Source organism: Ctenopharyngodon idella, chromosome 15, assembly GCF_019924925.1.
Source record: "Ctenopharyngodon idella isolate HZGC_01 chromosome 15, HZGC01, whole genome shotgun sequence".
Lineage (NCBI taxonomy): Eukaryota > Metazoa > Chordata > Actinopteri > Cypriniformes > Xenocyprididae > Ctenopharyngodon > Ctenopharyngodon idella.
Genome location: NC_067234.1, coordinates 30,501,796 through 30,518,033, shown reverse-complemented (window position 1 = coordinate 30,518,033; position 16,238 = coordinate 30,501,796). Strand labels below are relative to the sequence as shown.

General features: G+C 43.1%; 14 non-coding genes across 14 annotated transcripts; all 14 read right to left on the bottom strand.

Annotated features, from left to right (window-relative positions):
- Positions 1-7,119: 7,119 nt before the first annotated feature.
- On the bottom strand, positions 7,120-7,208 carry trnar-ucu (transfer RNA arginine (anticodon UCU)). Its single transcript is given in 2 exon segments — positions 7,120-7,155; positions 7,172-7,208. It is a non-coding gene; the product is annotated as a tRNA-Arg (tRNA).
- A 91-nt stretch (positions 7,209-7,299) lies between these two features.
- Positions 7,300-7,373, bottom strand: trnat-ugu (transfer RNA threonine (anticodon UGU)). The gene has a single exon. It is a non-coding gene; the product is annotated as a tRNA-Thr (tRNA).
- Positions 7,374-7,954: 581 nt separating this feature from the next.
- On the bottom strand, positions 7,955-8,028 carry trnat-cgu (transfer RNA threonine (anticodon CGU)). Its single transcript has one exon. It is a non-coding gene; the product is annotated as a tRNA-Thr (tRNA).
- Positions 8,029-8,642: 614 nt separating this feature from the next.
- trnat-agu (transfer RNA threonine (anticodon AGU)) lies at positions 8,643-8,716 on the bottom strand. The gene has a single exon. It is a non-coding gene; the product is annotated as a tRNA-Thr (tRNA).
- Positions 8,717-9,250: 534 nt separating this feature from the next.
- Positions 9,251-9,339, bottom strand: trnar-ucu (transfer RNA arginine (anticodon UCU)). Its single transcript is given in 2 exon segments — positions 9,251-9,286; positions 9,303-9,339. It is a non-coding gene; the product is annotated as a tRNA-Arg (tRNA).
- Positions 9,340-9,430: 91 nt separating this feature from the next.
- On the bottom strand, positions 9,431-9,504 carry trnat-ugu (transfer RNA threonine (anticodon UGU)). Its single transcript has one exon. It is a non-coding gene; the product is annotated as a tRNA-Thr (tRNA).
- A 581-nt stretch (positions 9,505-10,085) lies between these two features.
- trnat-cgu (transfer RNA threonine (anticodon CGU)) lies at positions 10,086-10,159 on the bottom strand. Its single transcript has one exon. It is a non-coding gene; the product is annotated as a tRNA-Thr (tRNA).
- Positions 10,160-10,777: 618 nt separating this feature from the next.
- On the bottom strand, positions 10,778-10,851 carry trnat-agu (transfer RNA threonine (anticodon AGU)). The gene has a single exon. It is a non-coding gene; the product is annotated as a tRNA-Thr (tRNA).
- Positions 10,852-11,380: 529 nt separating this feature from the next.
- On the bottom strand, positions 11,381-11,469 carry trnar-ucu (transfer RNA arginine (anticodon UCU)). Its single transcript is given in 2 exon segments — positions 11,381-11,416; positions 11,433-11,469. It is a non-coding gene; the product is annotated as a tRNA-Arg (tRNA).
- A 91-nt stretch (positions 11,470-11,560) lies between these two features.
- trnat-ugu (transfer RNA threonine (anticodon UGU)) lies at positions 11,561-11,634 on the bottom strand. The gene has a single exon. It is a non-coding gene; the product is annotated as a tRNA-Thr (tRNA).
- Positions 11,635-12,214: 580 nt separating this feature from the next.
- On the bottom strand, positions 12,215-12,288 carry trnat-cgu (transfer RNA threonine (anticodon CGU)). Its single transcript has one exon. It is a non-coding gene; the product is annotated as a tRNA-Thr (tRNA).
- Positions 12,289-13,492: 1,204 nt separating this feature from the next.
- trnar-ucu (transfer RNA arginine (anticodon UCU)) lies at positions 13,493-13,581 on the bottom strand. The gene is given in 2 exon segments: positions 13,493-13,528; positions 13,545-13,581. It is a non-coding gene; the product is annotated as a tRNA-Arg (tRNA).
- A 91-nt stretch (positions 13,582-13,672) lies between these two features.
- On the bottom strand, positions 13,673-13,746 carry trnat-ugu (transfer RNA threonine (anticodon UGU)). Its single transcript has one exon. It is a non-coding gene; the product is annotated as a tRNA-Thr (tRNA).
- Positions 13,747-14,315: 569 nt separating this feature from the next.
- Positions 14,316-14,389, bottom strand: trnat-cgu (transfer RNA threonine (anticodon CGU)). The gene has a single exon. It is a non-coding gene; the product is annotated as a tRNA-Thr (tRNA).
- Positions 14,390-16,238: the final 1,849 nt, after the last annotated feature.

Here is a 16,238-nt window from a genome sequence, read left to right as displayed (position 1 = left end):
CATCACACCAGTTACCCGCCCGTCTACTTCAACCACTGCCTCTACCTCAACGCCCTTGGTCCCATATTGCTATTGACTTTATCACTGATCTCCCACCGTCTGACAACTACACCACAATACTCACAGTAATTGATCACTTTTTCAAGGCCTGTCGTCTCATTCCTCTGCCCAAACTCCCCACTGCCATGCAAACCGCGGAACACCTCTGCAACTGGGTGTTCCGAATCTATGGTTTACCTGAAGACATAGTCTCTGATCGCGGTCCCCAATTCACGTCCCGTCTCTGGTCTGCATTCTGCCAAGCTCTCAACATCAACGTTAGTCTCACTTCCGGTTACCACCCACAACCCAACGGACAGATCGAACGCCTCAATCAAGAACTTACACGGTTTCTCCGCTCATATCTGTCACGAACTCCGTAGCTCCCTCCTCTGGCCATCGGAGGGAGCCCTCACCTGAGTACTAACATTCATACACTACATTTCCCATCAGCCTTCACCCCGGACTAATTACCTGCCAGCTGTAGCTCATTCACTGGACTATATAAGGACTCACGTTTCCCACAATCGCGAAGTCTTGTATTGCCATGGTGTACAATTCTGAGCGTTATTATTCTGTCTGACTGATTACCCGTTGCTGATTCTGTTGTTTATCGTTTACGAACCTCTGCTGCCTGTCCCTGACCTGTGCTTTGTATCCTGATCAGTGAGTGTTATCTACCAGCCCTGACTATTGCTTGTTATCTGTCTACGATTCTGCCTGCCCTATATCATACCTGTTTGCTCCTGATCTACCCTGCCTGTACGACTACGCTCTTGTTCAATAAAGCATGCAAATGGATCCCAGCCGATGTGACGATTCATTACAATAACACCACTGATACAACAAGTCACAAAAGACTTGCCAGTTGTGGTGCTGTAGGGGTGACGAGTGATGGCAGCGAAGAGGAGGGACTAGCAGAGCTGGTACAAGCCTGCCCAATCTGGAAAATGTAATACTCTTTTAAAAACACATTCTTATAAAATGGATTTTAATTAGAGCTTATCTTTTGCATTATGCTTTTATTCATTTATGTATTCTTCAGATTTGTATTAATTGTCTTTCATCTCTGTCTATTTCTTTCACTTAACAAAAGAGAACGGGTGGGTAACACAAACACAGTCTTTATTTAAATCAGATGCACGGATCTGGACAGAGGAGATGAATGGTGAGTATATAGTAGAATGCACATTGAGATTTGACTTAGCTGACAATAATACAATGTCTCTTTCCAGAATTGGTGTGAGGACTAAAGACCATCAGTCTTTTGCACATCTGTAGTTTGGCAAGACAATGCCCTCCTTGGTAGTGGTGCCAGTTATAGTGTACAGGAGGATACCTGGTTCATCCTGAATGCACTTCACATGTTTCTTCTGGATTTACCAGATGTGCTGCATCCTCTCATCGTCCAAGAGAGGGACACCAAGATAGTCTCTGCCTTTTACCCCCATGAGCTCATTAAGAAGCAGTTAAATCATTATGATCGTCTGCCGCTTCCCTCTTGTCCGCCTCCTGCAGTGCAATGCCAGTTCCTCCTTGGTTATCTGCTGGTCCACTAGTTTTTCAGTGATCCCAGGAACACCTTCTCATTTCAACTGTTCCCTCTTAGCTTGATGCAGCAAGGCAACATCTCCACTGTCACACTCAAAAATGCAGCTTGACAGTCTGGACATGAAGATGGGGTAAAAAAGGATGTGCATTCTTTGTACACCCAGATGCCAGTCGCTGCATGGAGTGATATATGTCAAGCTTTACAACCAGGTCTGGCCACCCACCAAATCTCTGTTTAAGTTTTGTCTGTCTTGTGCCCTCCCGACAACATTCACAGTCAACATAGAGAAGCTGAGGAGGAGCCACACCAGCATTGCTGTATCTGCGGATGAGATCAGCAGCCATGGTGTCAAGAGCGGGGCCCTCCTGAGCAGTCAGGACACTGACGAGGATTTGGCTCACCTCATTGCTCACAGATGTAAGCCACAAGGCGGTTCCCTTGGCAAGGCCTGATAGCTCCTTGGTGATCTGTGATCACACAGAAAAGACAGTGAGTGCCTAAAGCCCAAATAAACTGTTTCTTTTATATATAAAATACTGAAATAATACTGGTTTTTTTATATATATATACAAAGCATTAATTTCATTTTTTACATGTCTTTACTGTTAATGTTGTATTTTAGACTTTTGTTTGTGAGGTAGGATTTTACAATGGTGAGAGTTAAAAATATTTACCTTTTTTTTGTGGAATCCATTTTTAATATATTGCCAAAGGTGGATGTTATGCTGGCTTTGATGTGATCCAGCCTGCTTAAGATGTCTTGGCCATAAACAGCCAGCATCCACCGGTGGGAAGGAACAGCCACTGGCTTAGGAGGGTCGGGGAACTTGACAGGGAGCAGGCTTGGCTGGACAACAAATTCTGAGCATGCACCAAGGTAGCGACAAACATGCTTAAGCCACTCCTCGCTGTGATTTTCCCTCAACTGCCTGACCAAGTGGCTGGGGCTATTACCCAAGGTCCTCTCCCTCAGAAAACGGATCACCCGCATGTCACAAGCATATCTGTATTTAAGAAACAAATTGAAAAAGAGACCAAAAAAAATGGTAAACATTAAAACAAGCTAATTTCTAGTGTGTTTGAATGATAAACATTTGTGACACAGGTGTGGGATTACAAATTTATAAAATGTTATATAACATTCTAAGGAGATCAAGTCTTGCAGCCCAGGTGTCTGAGACATTAACCTTTTGTCTTTATACACTTCCTGACCATTTGGCATGACAAGCTCAAGGCACAGATGTGCCTTTGTCTCTATGATAATGTGAAGGTATGGGCGATACTGTCAGACTGATTGGATTAGCACCTATGCATTTGAATGACACTGTTATGCTGAGGGCATTCAAGGTGAACATGATGGCATCAATTTACTGATAGAGTTTCCAGTGAGGAGGTTTTGTCAGTCTTTGATCTTCCTACTGGGAGTCAAACTATGTGTGAATGTTTACATAGTCTTAATTCTCGTCACCAGCTACTGTTTACACCATTTGGGGTACTATTATCTACACAGTCGGGGGTAATTGCCTGTATTGTCTTTAGATGCTTTTGTTTTAGTGGTCACTTCTAAGGCTGTGTGTAAGGGCAACACCTTTAAGGACTGCCCACTGAATGCCTATAAAATATTATGTATACACTGCCTTAGTGGGACTTGGATGACTACAGCGACGCACAGCGCGTTTCTCAATAAAGAGTAACTTCTGCTTGAAAGACATCCCAACGTCTCCTGGTCTCTGCTTCCACAAGGAAAAAGGTTCCTACACAGGCTAAATAATTTCAGTATACTCACCTTCGTGTCAGGATTAGTCGGAACTCCATTCTGTGTGCCAAATCCTGCTGGTCCAAGATGGTCTTGCTGCTGGAAATGTAACTTGTTTTACAACCAGCTGAACTGCACCAGAGAGTCTCCGTGATCATCAGGTAGTATCTATCCACATCCAAAACCTGGTGGGCTCTCTTGTGGGCTCCATAACCTGTGAGCTGTTTTCCACACACAGGACAGGACAACCTGACCTTCCAAAGGTGGTATGGCATCCACAAGAGAAGCCGGTGTGTGAAAAAACAGTCTGGAGTGGGGGCCTGATGATAAATGAGCGCTGGCTCCGGTGGATCATACCACAACTTCAGGTCAGTGCGCAGCCGCTGGTTCTTCCACAGAGCAGATGAAATCCACTTCTGATCTTGAGGTGGTATGGTCCCCATCAGCTTTGCAGGCAGCCAGCCAGGCTCTGAACCAGGAGCAGTCTCCATGTCAGCAGTAGGGTGAGTGGAGTGATCAACCACAGATGGAGCAGCAGAGGTGACAAAAAAAAGAGGTGGCAGTGGCAGATGCAGAGGTCACAGGGGCAAGAGGAACAGAGGAGGTATCAGAGGAGGAGGCGGCAGCTGACACTTCCTTTATAAATAAAAAAAGGCAAATATATATACATGATTGCAAGTGTCTCATGAAGGATGCTTATTTGAAGTTAAGTATCATTGTGAAGAAAACCACTTAATTTAAGAGTTTCTCACAGCTCTAGCAGCTACCGATGGTATTGAGGAGGTGGTTGTGGACACAGGAGAGGAGGAAGAGACAGAGTTGAGACAGTCTGAATGTACATCCTGAGACTGCGGGCAGGCGATGGTGTCATCCTTGTCATGGCACTTGTGACAGTGCTGGACATGACAGAAGAATCTGAAGTGCAACTGATGGGCTGAGAGAATATGACCACAGTTTACATTACAGGTGCTGGTCATATAATTAGAATATCGTGAAAAAGTTCATTTTTTTTATTGTAAATTATTTAAAAAAATGAAACTTTCATATATTCTAGATTCCCTACATGTAAAGTAAAACATTTCAAAAGTTTTTTTTTTTAAATTTGTTGATTAGAGCGTACAGCTCATGAAAGTCCAAAATCCAGTATCTCAAAATATTAGAATATTTACATTTGAGTTTCATTAAATGACCATCCCTACAGTATAAATTCCGGGTATCTTTTGTTCTTTGAAACCACACTAATGGGGAAGACTGCTGACTTGGCAATGGTCCAGGAGACAATCATTGACACCCTCCACAAAGAGAGTAAGTCACAGAAGGTCATTACTGAATGGGGTGGCTGTTTACAGAGTGTATATCAAAGCATATTAAATGCAAAGTTGACTGGAAGGAAGAAATTGGGTAGGCAAAGGTGCACAAGCAACAGGGATGACCGCAAGCTTGAGAATACTGTCAAGTAAAGCCAATTCAAACACTTGGGAGAGCTTCACAATGAGTAGAATGAAGCCGGAGTCAGCGCATCAAGAGTCACCACACTCAGACATCTTCAGGAAAAGGACTACCAAGCCACTTCTGAACCAGAGACAACGTCAGAAGCATCTTACCTGGGCTAAGGAGAAAAAGAACTGGACAGTGAACAGTGGTCAAAAGTCCTCTTTTCAGATAAAAGTAAATTTTGCATTTCATGTTGAAATCATGGTCCCAGAGTCTGAAGGAAGACTGGAGAGGCACAGAATCCAAGCTGCTTGAAGTCTAGTGTGAAGTTTCTGAAGTCAATAATGATTTGGGGGGGCCGTGACGTCTGCTGGTGTTGGTCCATTGTGTTTTATCAAGTGCAAAGTCAATGCAGCCATCTTCCAGGAGATTTTGGAGCACTTTATGTTTCCATCTGCTGACAAGCTTTATGGAGATGCTGATTTCCTTTTCCAGCAGGACTTTAGCACCTGCACACAGTGCAAAAACCACTTCCAAGTGGTTTGCTGAGCATGATATTACTGTGCTTTATTGGCCAGCCAATATGCCTGACCTGAATCTATGGGATATTTTCAAGAGAAAGATGAGAAACAGTCGATCCAACAATATACAGATGATCTGAAGGCTCAATAGTGCCTCAGCAGTGCCACAGGCTGATCACTTCCATGCCACACTTCACTGATGCAGTAATTTGTGCTAGGAGCAAGTCATTTGCTGTAATATGTCCTGCCGATCAAGTATTGAGTGCACAAAAGAACATACTTTAAAGAACTTGAACTTTTCTGTTTTGCAAATCCATTTTTTGATTGATCTTAGGAAATATTCTAATATTTTGAAATACTGGATTTTGGACTTTCATGAGCTGTACGCTCTAATCATCAAAATTAAAAAAAAAAACTTTTGAAATGTTTTACTTTACATGTAGGGAATCTAGAATATATGAAAGTTTCATTTTTAAAAATAATTTATAATAAAAAAATGAACTTTTTGATGATATTCTAATTATATGACCAGCACCTGTATATATAATATTAATCAGTTCTTATTAGGAATTACAGTAATGACATAATTTCAACATATCCTTATGGAATGAAAATAACAGTAGCTTAACAAGAATTATATGATTGTAAAATCAAATTCAAACTGTCATTCTCTTTACATTACCTTGGTTGCATGCTTCCTTTCCAAATTTAAGTTTGGCTTTAAAGCGGCACCCTGAGACCCACCGAACCGTGGCTTTATAAACTGAAAAAAAGTTTTTTAAAAAGTCATCTTAAGTGGAGCCTTGTAAATGAAAATGCATCGAATATGCTAAAAAATTAAATATCAATATCAGTAAATCCTTATTACTTACTGATGCCATAGTCAATGTGGGCTTGTGGGGTGTGAGTCGTCCAGGTGTTGCTGTCTGCCCAGATGTGTCTCATACAAGATGGAAATGCAGAGACGTGATTTGTTGATAGAAAATGGATAAGATGTAGATGCAGAGAAGTGATTTGTTGATTAAGATGGAAATGCAGAGACGTGATTTGCTGATATTAGACAGACTCTCGGTCCTCAGGCACCATGCCACAGAGCCACGCTTCAAGGCGTTTCTTAGATTTCCAGTTTGGTGCAGATATGCACTGCTGGGCGTGCAAAGATTTTCATATGTGAAAAGTTTAAAGGAGCACACTCACATCCTATGGCATAGGGACTGTAGGGATTTGAACCCAGGATCTCCTGTTTACAAGACAGGCACATTGACCAACTAAGCCACAGTGCCAGGTACTGACCCTGGTTCAAATCTTTTGTAGCCAGAGCCTAAAAGAGGTAGCATATCAGGAAAATAGATGATTACATCATGGAATAGGTCGTTTTGAGGTTCGAGGATTATTTCCAAAACCTGAAACGTGTGCAGGCTTCTGTTCAGGGATAAGGGAAAATCTCAGATCATTTCATTTTGGATCTAAACTCTCAATACTCGTGTCTCAAATGTTTTGTCAACCTCCAGTTACAGTACATCTAAACGCTGTCTCAGCTAGGAGAAATGAAAGGCAATTTTTGCCAGGTAGGTAACCAACAATGGGTAGTAGCAGATTTTGGCCTAAGCTAGCGGTTTTCAAACCATTCTTGTTATCTCCCTTAATTGAAACAGGTGAATTGAGCTAATTGGTAGAGTACTCTATGATCCGACTTGGGTGAGCCCAATAAAGGAAATAAGCAGAACATGAAGGGTAGGCTTCTGAAATAGTTTGTGGACCCCAGGTTTAAGCAAATGCTTGTCTTACAAAGACATCCGAGCCAAAGAGGCTAACCACGACTCTGGTGGGACTCGAACCCACAACCTTTGAATACCTCCATTCGCAACCTAGAAGTCCAACGCGCTATCCATTGCGCCACAGAGCCACGCGTCACGGAGCCTCTTAGATTTCCAGTTTGGTGCAGATATGCACTGCTGGCCGTGCAAAGATTTACATATGTGAAAAGTGTGTGGCATAGGCACTGCTGGGAGTTGAACCCAGGATCTCCTGTTTACAAGACAGGCGCTTTGACCAACTAAGCCACAGCGCCAGGCGTAAAGCCTGGTGCAAATTGGTTGGTATAAAAAGTCTAAAAGAGGTAGCCCGTCAGGAAAATAGCTGATTACATCATGAAAGAGGTCCCTTAGAGGTTGCGGGATTATTTCCAAAACCTGAGGGACATTCAGGCCTCTGTTGAAGGATGAAGGAATATCTGAAATCGTTTCCTTTTGGATCTAAACTCTCAGTACTTGTGTCTCAAACGTTTCTGGAACCTCCAGTTACAATCCATCTAAATGCTGTCTCAGCTAGGAGAAATGGAAAGCAATTTTTGCTATGCTTTCAGCTGATCTGATATTTTAAGCATTTGTCTGTCTCACAAAGACTCCTTAGTAAAAGAGACCATTCACAACTCTGGTGGGACTCAAACCCACAACCTTGGAACACCTCCATTCGCATCCTAGAAGTCCAGTGTGCTATCCGTTGCGCCACAGAGCCGTAAAAAGGCACACTTCAAGCAACTATCGCGTCTGCAGCGCTTCTTAGTTTTCCGTCGACGCACACTGTTCGGCAGGCGAAGGCTTTCATATGTGAATATATATTAAAATATAACACTCCCATATCCTGTGGCCTAGGCACTGCTGGGATTTGAACCCAGGATCTCCTGTTTACGAGACAGGCACTTTGACCAACTAAGCCACAGCGCCCGTTGCTAAGCAAAGCGCAATTTGCTTGCATTAAAAGTCTAAAAGAGGCAGCAAATAGCTGATTACATCATGAAAGAGGTCCCTTAGAGGTATGAGGATTATTTCCAAAACATAACGGGGCGTTCAGGCCTCAAGGGGATGTCTGAACTCATTTGATTTTGGCTCTACACTCTCAATACTCGTATCTCAAATGTTTCTTGAGCTTTCTTCTGATTTTGGCCTAAGCCAGGTGCATTCCAACTATTCTTGAAGCCTGTCTGCTCCACCATTTTTTTTTTTTTTTTTTTTTGTTATCTTTCTCATTTGAAACAGGTGAATTACCTAATTGACTAATTAGTAACATACTCTCTGATCTGACTGGGCTGTGTCCAATAAGGAAAACAAGAAAAGATGTGCTGGGTAGGCTTCTGAAAAAAGTTTGAAAGTGCCAGGTTGAAGCAAAATGTCTGTCTTGCAAAGACGTCTAAGCAAAGGGACACCATTCGTGACTCTGGCGGGAGTCAGCAACAACCTTTTTAAAGCCTTCGTTTACCACCTAGAAGTCCAGGCTGTCTGTCCTGCAGAGACTTTTATATCTGAAAAGTTGGAACGACTACTTCTACAACCCACAGGTTAGGCACTGCTGGGATTCGAACCCAGGATCTCCTGTTTACTAGACAGGCGCTTTAACCAACTAAGCCACAGCGCCGGGTACTGACCCTGCTTCAAAACTTTTGTAGCCAGAGTCTAAAAGAGGTAGCACATCAGGAAAATAGCTGGTTACATCATGGAATAGGTCGTTTTGAGGTTCGAGGATTATTTCCAAAACCTGAAACGTGTGCAGGCTTCTGTTCAGGGATAAGGGAAAATCTCAGATCATTTCATTTTGGATCTAAACTCTCAATACTCGTGTCTCAAATGTTTTGTCAACCTCCAGTTACAGTACATCTAAACGCTGTCTCAGCTAGGAGAAATGAAAGGCAATTTTTGCCAGGTAGGTAACCAACAATGGGTAGTAGCAGATTTTGGCCTAAGCTAGCGGTTTTCAAACCATTCTTGTTATCTCCCTTAATTGAAACAGGTGAATTGAGCTAATTGGTAGAGTACTCTATGATCCGACTTGGGTGAGCCCAATAAAGGAAATAAGCAGAACATGAAGGGTAGGCTTCTGAAATAGTTTGTGGACCCCAGGTTTAAGCAAATGCTTGTCTTACAAAGACATCCGAGCCAAAGAGGCTAACCACGACTCTGGTGGGACTCGAACCCACAACCTTTGAATACCTCCATTCGCAACCTAGAAGTCCAACGCGCTATCCATTGCGCCACAGAGCCACGCGTCAAGGAGCCTCTTAGATTTCCAGTTTGGTGCAGATATGCACTGCTGGCCGTGCAAAGATTTACATATGTGAAAAGTGTGTGGCATAGGCACTGCTGGGAGTTGAACCCAGGATCTCCTGTTTACAAGACAGGCGCTTTGACCAACTAAGCCACAGCGCCAGGCGTAAAGCCTGGTGCAAATTGGTTGGTATAAAAAGTCTAAAAGAGGTAGCCCGTCAGGAAAATAGCTGATTACATCATGAAAGAGGTCCCTTAGAGGTTGCGGGATTATTTCCAAAACCTGAGGGACATTCAGGCCTCTGTTGAAGGATGAAGGAATATCTGAAATCGTTTCCTTTTGGATCTAAACTCTCAGTACTTGTGTCTCAAACGTTTCTGGAACCTCCAGTTACAATCCATCTAAATGCTGTCTCAGCTAGGAGAAATGGAAAGCAATTTTTGCTATGCTTTCAGCTGATCTGATATTTTAAGCATTTGTCTGTCTCACAAAGACTCCTTAGTAAAAGAGACCATTCACAACTCTGGTGGGACTCAAACCCACAACCTTGGAACACCTCCATTCGCATCCTAGAAGTCCAGTGTGCTATCCGTTGCGCCACAGAGCCGTAAAAAGGCACACTTCAAGCAACTATCGCGTCTGCAGCGCTTCTTAGTTTTCCGTCGACGCACACTGTTCGGCAGGCGAAGGCTTTCATATGTGAATATATATTAAAATACAACACTCCCATATCCTGTGGCCTAGGCACTGCTGGGATTTGAACCCAGGATCTCCTGTTTACGAGACAGGCACTTTGACCAACTAAGCCACAGCGCCCGTTGCTAAGCAAAGCGCAATTTGCTTGCATTAAAAGTCTAAAAGAGGCAGCAAATAGCTGATTACATCATGAAAGAGGTCCCTTAGAGGTATGAGGATTATTTCCAAAACATAACGGGGCGTTCAGGCCTCAAGGGGATGTCTGAACTCATTTGATTTTGGCTCTACACTCTCAATACTCGTATCTCAAATGTTTCTTGAGCTTTCTTCTGATTTTGGCCTAAGCCAGGTGCATTCCAACTATTCTTGAAGCCTGTCTGCTCCACCATTTTTTTTTTTTTTTTTTTTTTTTTGTTATCTTTCTCATTTGAAACAGGTGAATTACCTAATTGACTAATTAGTAACATACTCTCTGATCTGACTGGGCTGTGTCCAATAAGGAAAACAAGAAAAGATGTGCTGGGTAGGCTTCTGAAAAAAGTTTGAAAGTGCCAGGTTGAAGCAAAATGTCTGTCTTGCAAAGACGTCTAAGCAAAGGGACACCATTCGTGACTCTGGCGGGAGTCAGCAACAACCTTTTTAAAGCCTTCGTTTACCACCTAGAAGTCCAGGCTGTCTGTCCTGCAGAGACTTTTATATCTGAAAAGTTGGAACGACTACTTCTACAACCCACAGGTTAGGCACTGCTGGGATTCGAACCCAGGATCTCCTGTTTACTAGACAGGCGCTTTAACCAACTAAGCCACAGCGCCGGGTACTGACCCTGCTTCAAAACTTTTGTAGCCAGAGTCTAAAAGAGGTAGCACATCAGGAAAATAGCTGGTTACATCATGGAATAGGTCGTTTTGAGGTTCGAGGATTATTTCCAAAACCTGAAACGTGTGCAGGCTTCTGTTCAGGGATAAGGGAAAATCTCAGATCATTTCGGATCTAAACTCTCAATACTCGTGTCTCAAATGTTTTGTCAACCTCCAGTTACAGTACATCTAAACGCTGTCTCAGCTAGGAGAAATGAAAGGCAATTTTTGCCAGGTAGGTAACCAACAATGGGTAGTAGCAGATTTTGGCCTAAGCTAGCGGTTTTCAAACCATTCTTGTTATCTCCCTTAATTGAAACAGGTGAATTGAGCTAATTGGTAGAGTACTCTATGATCCGACTTGGGTGAGCCCAATAAAGGAAATAAGCAGAACATGAAGGGTAGGCTTCTGAAATAGTTTGTGGACCCCAGGTTTAAGCACATGCTTGTCTTACAAAGACATCCGAGCCAAAGAGGCTAACCACGACTCTGGTGGGACTCGAACCCACAACCTTTGAATACCTCCATTCGCAACCTAGAAGTCCAACACGCTATCTATTGCGCCACAGAGCCACGCGTCAAGGAGCCTCTTAGTTTTCCAGTTTGGTGCAGATATGCACTGCTGGCCGTGCAAAGATTTACATATGTGAAAAGTGTGTGGCATAGGCACTGCTGGGAGTTGAACCCAGGATCTCCTGTTTACAAGACAGGCGCTTTGACCAACTAAGCCACAGCGCCAGGCGTAAAGCCTGGTGCAAATTGGTTGGTATAAAAAGTCTAAAAGAGGTAGCCCGTCAGGAAAATAGCTGATTACATCATGAAAGAGGTCCCTTAGAGGTTGCGGGATTATTTCCAAAACCTGAGGGACATTCAGGCCTCTGTTGAAGGATGAAGGAATATCTGAAATCGTTTCCTTTTGGATCTAAACTCTCAGTACTTGTGTCTCAAACGTTTCTGGAACCTCCAGTTACAATCCATCTAAATGCTGTCTCAGCTAGGAGAAATGGAAAGCAATTTTTGCTATGCTTTCAGCTGATCTGATATTTTAAGCATTTGTCTGACTCACAAAGACTCCTTAGTAAAAGAGACCATTCACGACTCTGGTGGGACTCAAACCCACAACCTTGGAACACCTCCATTCGCATCCTAGAAGTCCAGTGTGCTATCCGTTGCGCCACAGAGCCTTAAAAAGCACACTTCAAGCAACTATCGCGTCTGCAGCGCTTATTAGTTTTCCGTCGACGCACACTGTTCGGCAGGCGAAGGCTTTCATATGTGAATATATATTAAAATATAACACTCCCATATCCTGTGGCTTAGGCACTGCTGGGATTTGAACCCAGGATCTCCTGTTTACGAGACAGGCACTTTGATCAACTAAGCCACAGCGCCCGTTGCTAAGCAAAGTGCAATTTGTTTGCATTAAAAGTCTAAAAAAAGCAGCAAATAGCTGATTACATCATGAAAGAGGTCCCTTAGAGGTATGAGGATTATTTCCAAAACATAACGGGGCGTTCAGGCCTCAAGGGGATGTCTGAACTCATTTGATTTTGGCTCTACACTCTCAATACTCATATCTCAAATGTTTCTTGAGCTTTCTTCTGATTTTGGCCTAAGCCAGGTGCATTCCAACTATTCTTGAAGCCTGTCTGCTCCACCATTTTTTTATTTTTATTATTATTTTTTTGTGTTATCTTTCTCATTTGAAACAGGTGAATTACCTAATTGACTAATTAGTAACATACTCTCTGATCTGACTGGGCTGTGTCCAATAAGGAAAACAAGAAAAAATGTGCTGGGTAGGCTTCTGAAAAAAGTTTGAAAGTGCCAGGTTGAAGCAAAATGTCTGTCTTGCAAAGACGTCTAAGCAAAGGGACACCATTCGTGACTCTGGCGGGAGTCAGCAACAACCTTTTTAAAGCCTTCGTTTACCACCTAGAAGTCCAGGCTGTCTGTCCTGCAGAGACTTTTATATCTGAAAAGTTGGAACGACTACTTCTACAACCCACAGGTTAGGCACTGCTGGGATTCGAACCCAGGATCTCCTGTTTACTAGACAGGCGCTTTAACCAACTGCTTCAAAACTTTTGTAGCCAGAGTCTAAAAGAGGTAGCACATCAGGAAAATAGCTGGTTACATCATGGAATAGGTCGTTTTGAGGTTCGAGGATTATTTCCAAAACCTGAAACGTGTGCAGGCTTCTGTTCAGGGATAAGGGAAAATCTCAGATCATTTCATTTTGGATCTAAACTCTCAATACTCGTGTCTCAAATGTTTTGTCAACCTCCAGTTACAGTACATCTAAACGCTGTCTCAGCTAGGAGAAATGAAAGGCAATTTTTGCCAGGTAGGTAACCAACAATGGGTAGTAGCAGATTTTGGCCTAAGCTAGCGGTTTTCAAACCATTCTTGTTATCTCCCTTAATTGAAACAGGTGAATTGAGCTAATTGGTAGAGAACTCTATGATCCGACTTGGGTGAGCCCAATAAAGGAAATAAGCAGAACATGAAGGGTAGGCTTCTGAAGTAGTTTGTGGACCCCAGGTTTAAGCACATGCTTGTCTTACAAAGACATCCGAGCCAAAGAGGCTAACCACGACTCTGGTGGGACTCGAACCCACAACCTTTGAACACCTCCATTTGCAACTTAGAAGTCCAACACGCTATCCATTGCGCCACAGAGCCAGGCGTCAAGGAGCCTCTTAGATTTCCAGTTTGGTGCAGATATGCACTGCTGGCCGTGCAAAGATTTACATATGTGAAAAGTGTGTGGCATAGGCACTGCTGGGAGTTGAACCCAGGATCTCCTGTTTACAAGACAGGCGCTTTGACCAACTAAGCCACAGCGCCAGGCGTAAATTGGTTGGTATAAAAAGTCCAAAAGAGGTAGCCCGTCAGGAAAATAGCTGATTACATCATGAAAGAGGTCCCTTAGAGGTTGCGGGATTATTTCCAAAACCTGAGGGACATTCAGGCCTCTGTTGAAGGATGAAGGAATATCTGAAATCGTTTCCTTTTGGATCTAAACTCTCAGTACTTGTGTCTCAAACGTTTCTGGAACCTCCAGTTACAATCCATCTAAATGCTGTCTCAGCTAGGAGAAATGGAAAGCAATTTTTGCTATGCTTTCAGCTGATCTGATATTTTAAGCATTTGTCTGACTCACAAAGACTCCTAAGTAAAAGAGACCATTCACGACTCTGGTGGGACTCAAACCCACAACCTTGGAACACCTCCATTCGCATCCTAGAAGTCCAGTGTGCTATCCGTTGCGCCACAGAGCCGTAAAAAGGCACACTTCAAGCAACTATCGCGTCTGCAGCGCTTCTTAGTTTTCCGTCGACGCACACTGTTCGGCAGGCGAAGGCTTTCATATGTGAATATATATTAAAATATAACCCTCCCATATCTTGTGGCCTAGGCACTGCTGGGATTTGAACCCAGGATCTCCTGTTTACGAGACAGGCACTTTGACCAACTAAGCCACAGCGCCCGTTGCTAAGCAAAGCGCAATTTGTTTGCATTAAAAGTCTAAAAGAGGCAGCAAATAGCTGATTACATCATGAAAGAGGTCCCTTAGAGGTATGAGGATTATTTCCAAAACATAACGGGGCGTTCAGGCCTCTGTTGAAGGATGAAGGAATATCTGAAATCGTTTCCTTTTGGATCTAAACTCTCTGTACTTTTGTCTCAAACATTTCTGGAACCTCCAGTTACAATCCATCTAAATGCTGTCTCAGCTAGGAGAAATGGAAAGCAATTTTTGCTATGCTTTCAGCTGATCTGATATTTTAAGCATTTGTCTGACTCACAAAGACTCCTGAGTAAAAGAGACCATTCACGACTCTGGTGGGACTCAAACTCACAACCTAGAAATACCTCCATTCGCATCCTAGAAGTCCAGTGTGCTGTCCAGTGTGCTATCCATTGCGCCACAGAGCCTTAAAACGGCGCACTTCAAGCAACTATCGCGTGTGCAGCACTTCTTAGTTTCCCAGTTTTGCGCCGATGCACACTGTTCGGCAGGAATAGGCTTTCATATGTGAATATATATTAAAATATAACTGCTGAACCCAGGATCTCCTGTTTACGAGACAGGCGCTTTGACCAACTAAGTCACAGCGCCTGTTGCTAAACAAGGTGCAATTTTTTTGCATTAAAAGTCTAAACGAGGCAGCAAATAGCTGAAAGAGGTCCCTTAGAGGTATGAGGATTATTTCCAAAACATAACGGGGCGTTCAGGCCTCAAGGGGATGTCTGAACTAATTTGATATTGGCTCTAAACCCTCAATACTCGTATCTCACCACTTTTTTTTTTTTTATTTGTTATCTTTCTCATTTGAAACAGGTGAATTAACTAATTGACTGATTAGTAACATACTCTCTGATCTGACTGGGCTGTGTCCAACAAGGAAAACAAGAAAAAATGTGCTAGGTAGGCTTCTGAAAAAAGTATGAAAGTGCCAGGTTGAAGCAAATGGGACACCATTCGTGACTCTGGTGGGAGTCAGCAACAATCTTTTTAACGCCTTCGTTTACCACCTAGAAGTCCAGGATGTCTGTCCTGCAGAGACTTTTATATCTGAAAAGTTGGAACGACTACTCCTACAACCCACAGGTTAGGCACTACTGGGATTCGAACACAGGATCTCCTGTTTACTAGACAGCCCACAGAGCTGTGCAGCACTTCTTAGTTTTCCAGTTTGGCGCCGATGCACACTGTTCGGCATGTGAAGACTTTCATATGTGAATGTATATTAAAATATAGCACTCCCATATCCCGTGGCCTAGGTACTGCTTTGATTTGAACCCAGGATCTCCGGTTTACAAGCCAGGTGCTTTGACAAACTAAGCTGCAGTGCCTGTTGTTAAGCAAGGTGCAATTAGTTTGCATAAGAAGTCTCAGCTAGGAGAAATGGAAGGCAATTTTTGCTATGCTTTCAGCTGATCTGATATTTTAAGCATATATCTGACTCACAAAGACTACTGAGTAAAAGAGACCATTCATGTCTCTGCTGGGACTCAACCCCACAACCTTGGAATATCTCCATTCGCATTCTAGAAGTCCAATGTGCTATCCAATGCGCAACAGAGCCGTAAAAAACTATGTTTCAACTAGCTTCTTAGATTTCCAGTTTGGTGCAGATATGCCTTGGTGGGCATGCAAAGATTTTCATGTGTGAAAAGTTTAAATGAGCACATCCACATCCTGTGGCATAGGCAATGCTGGGATTTGATCCCAGGATCACCTGCTTTTACCAATTAAGCCACAGCACCAGTTGCTAAGTTTGGCAAGTCTAAAACAGGTGGCAAATCAGGAAAAATAGTTGATTACTTCAGGA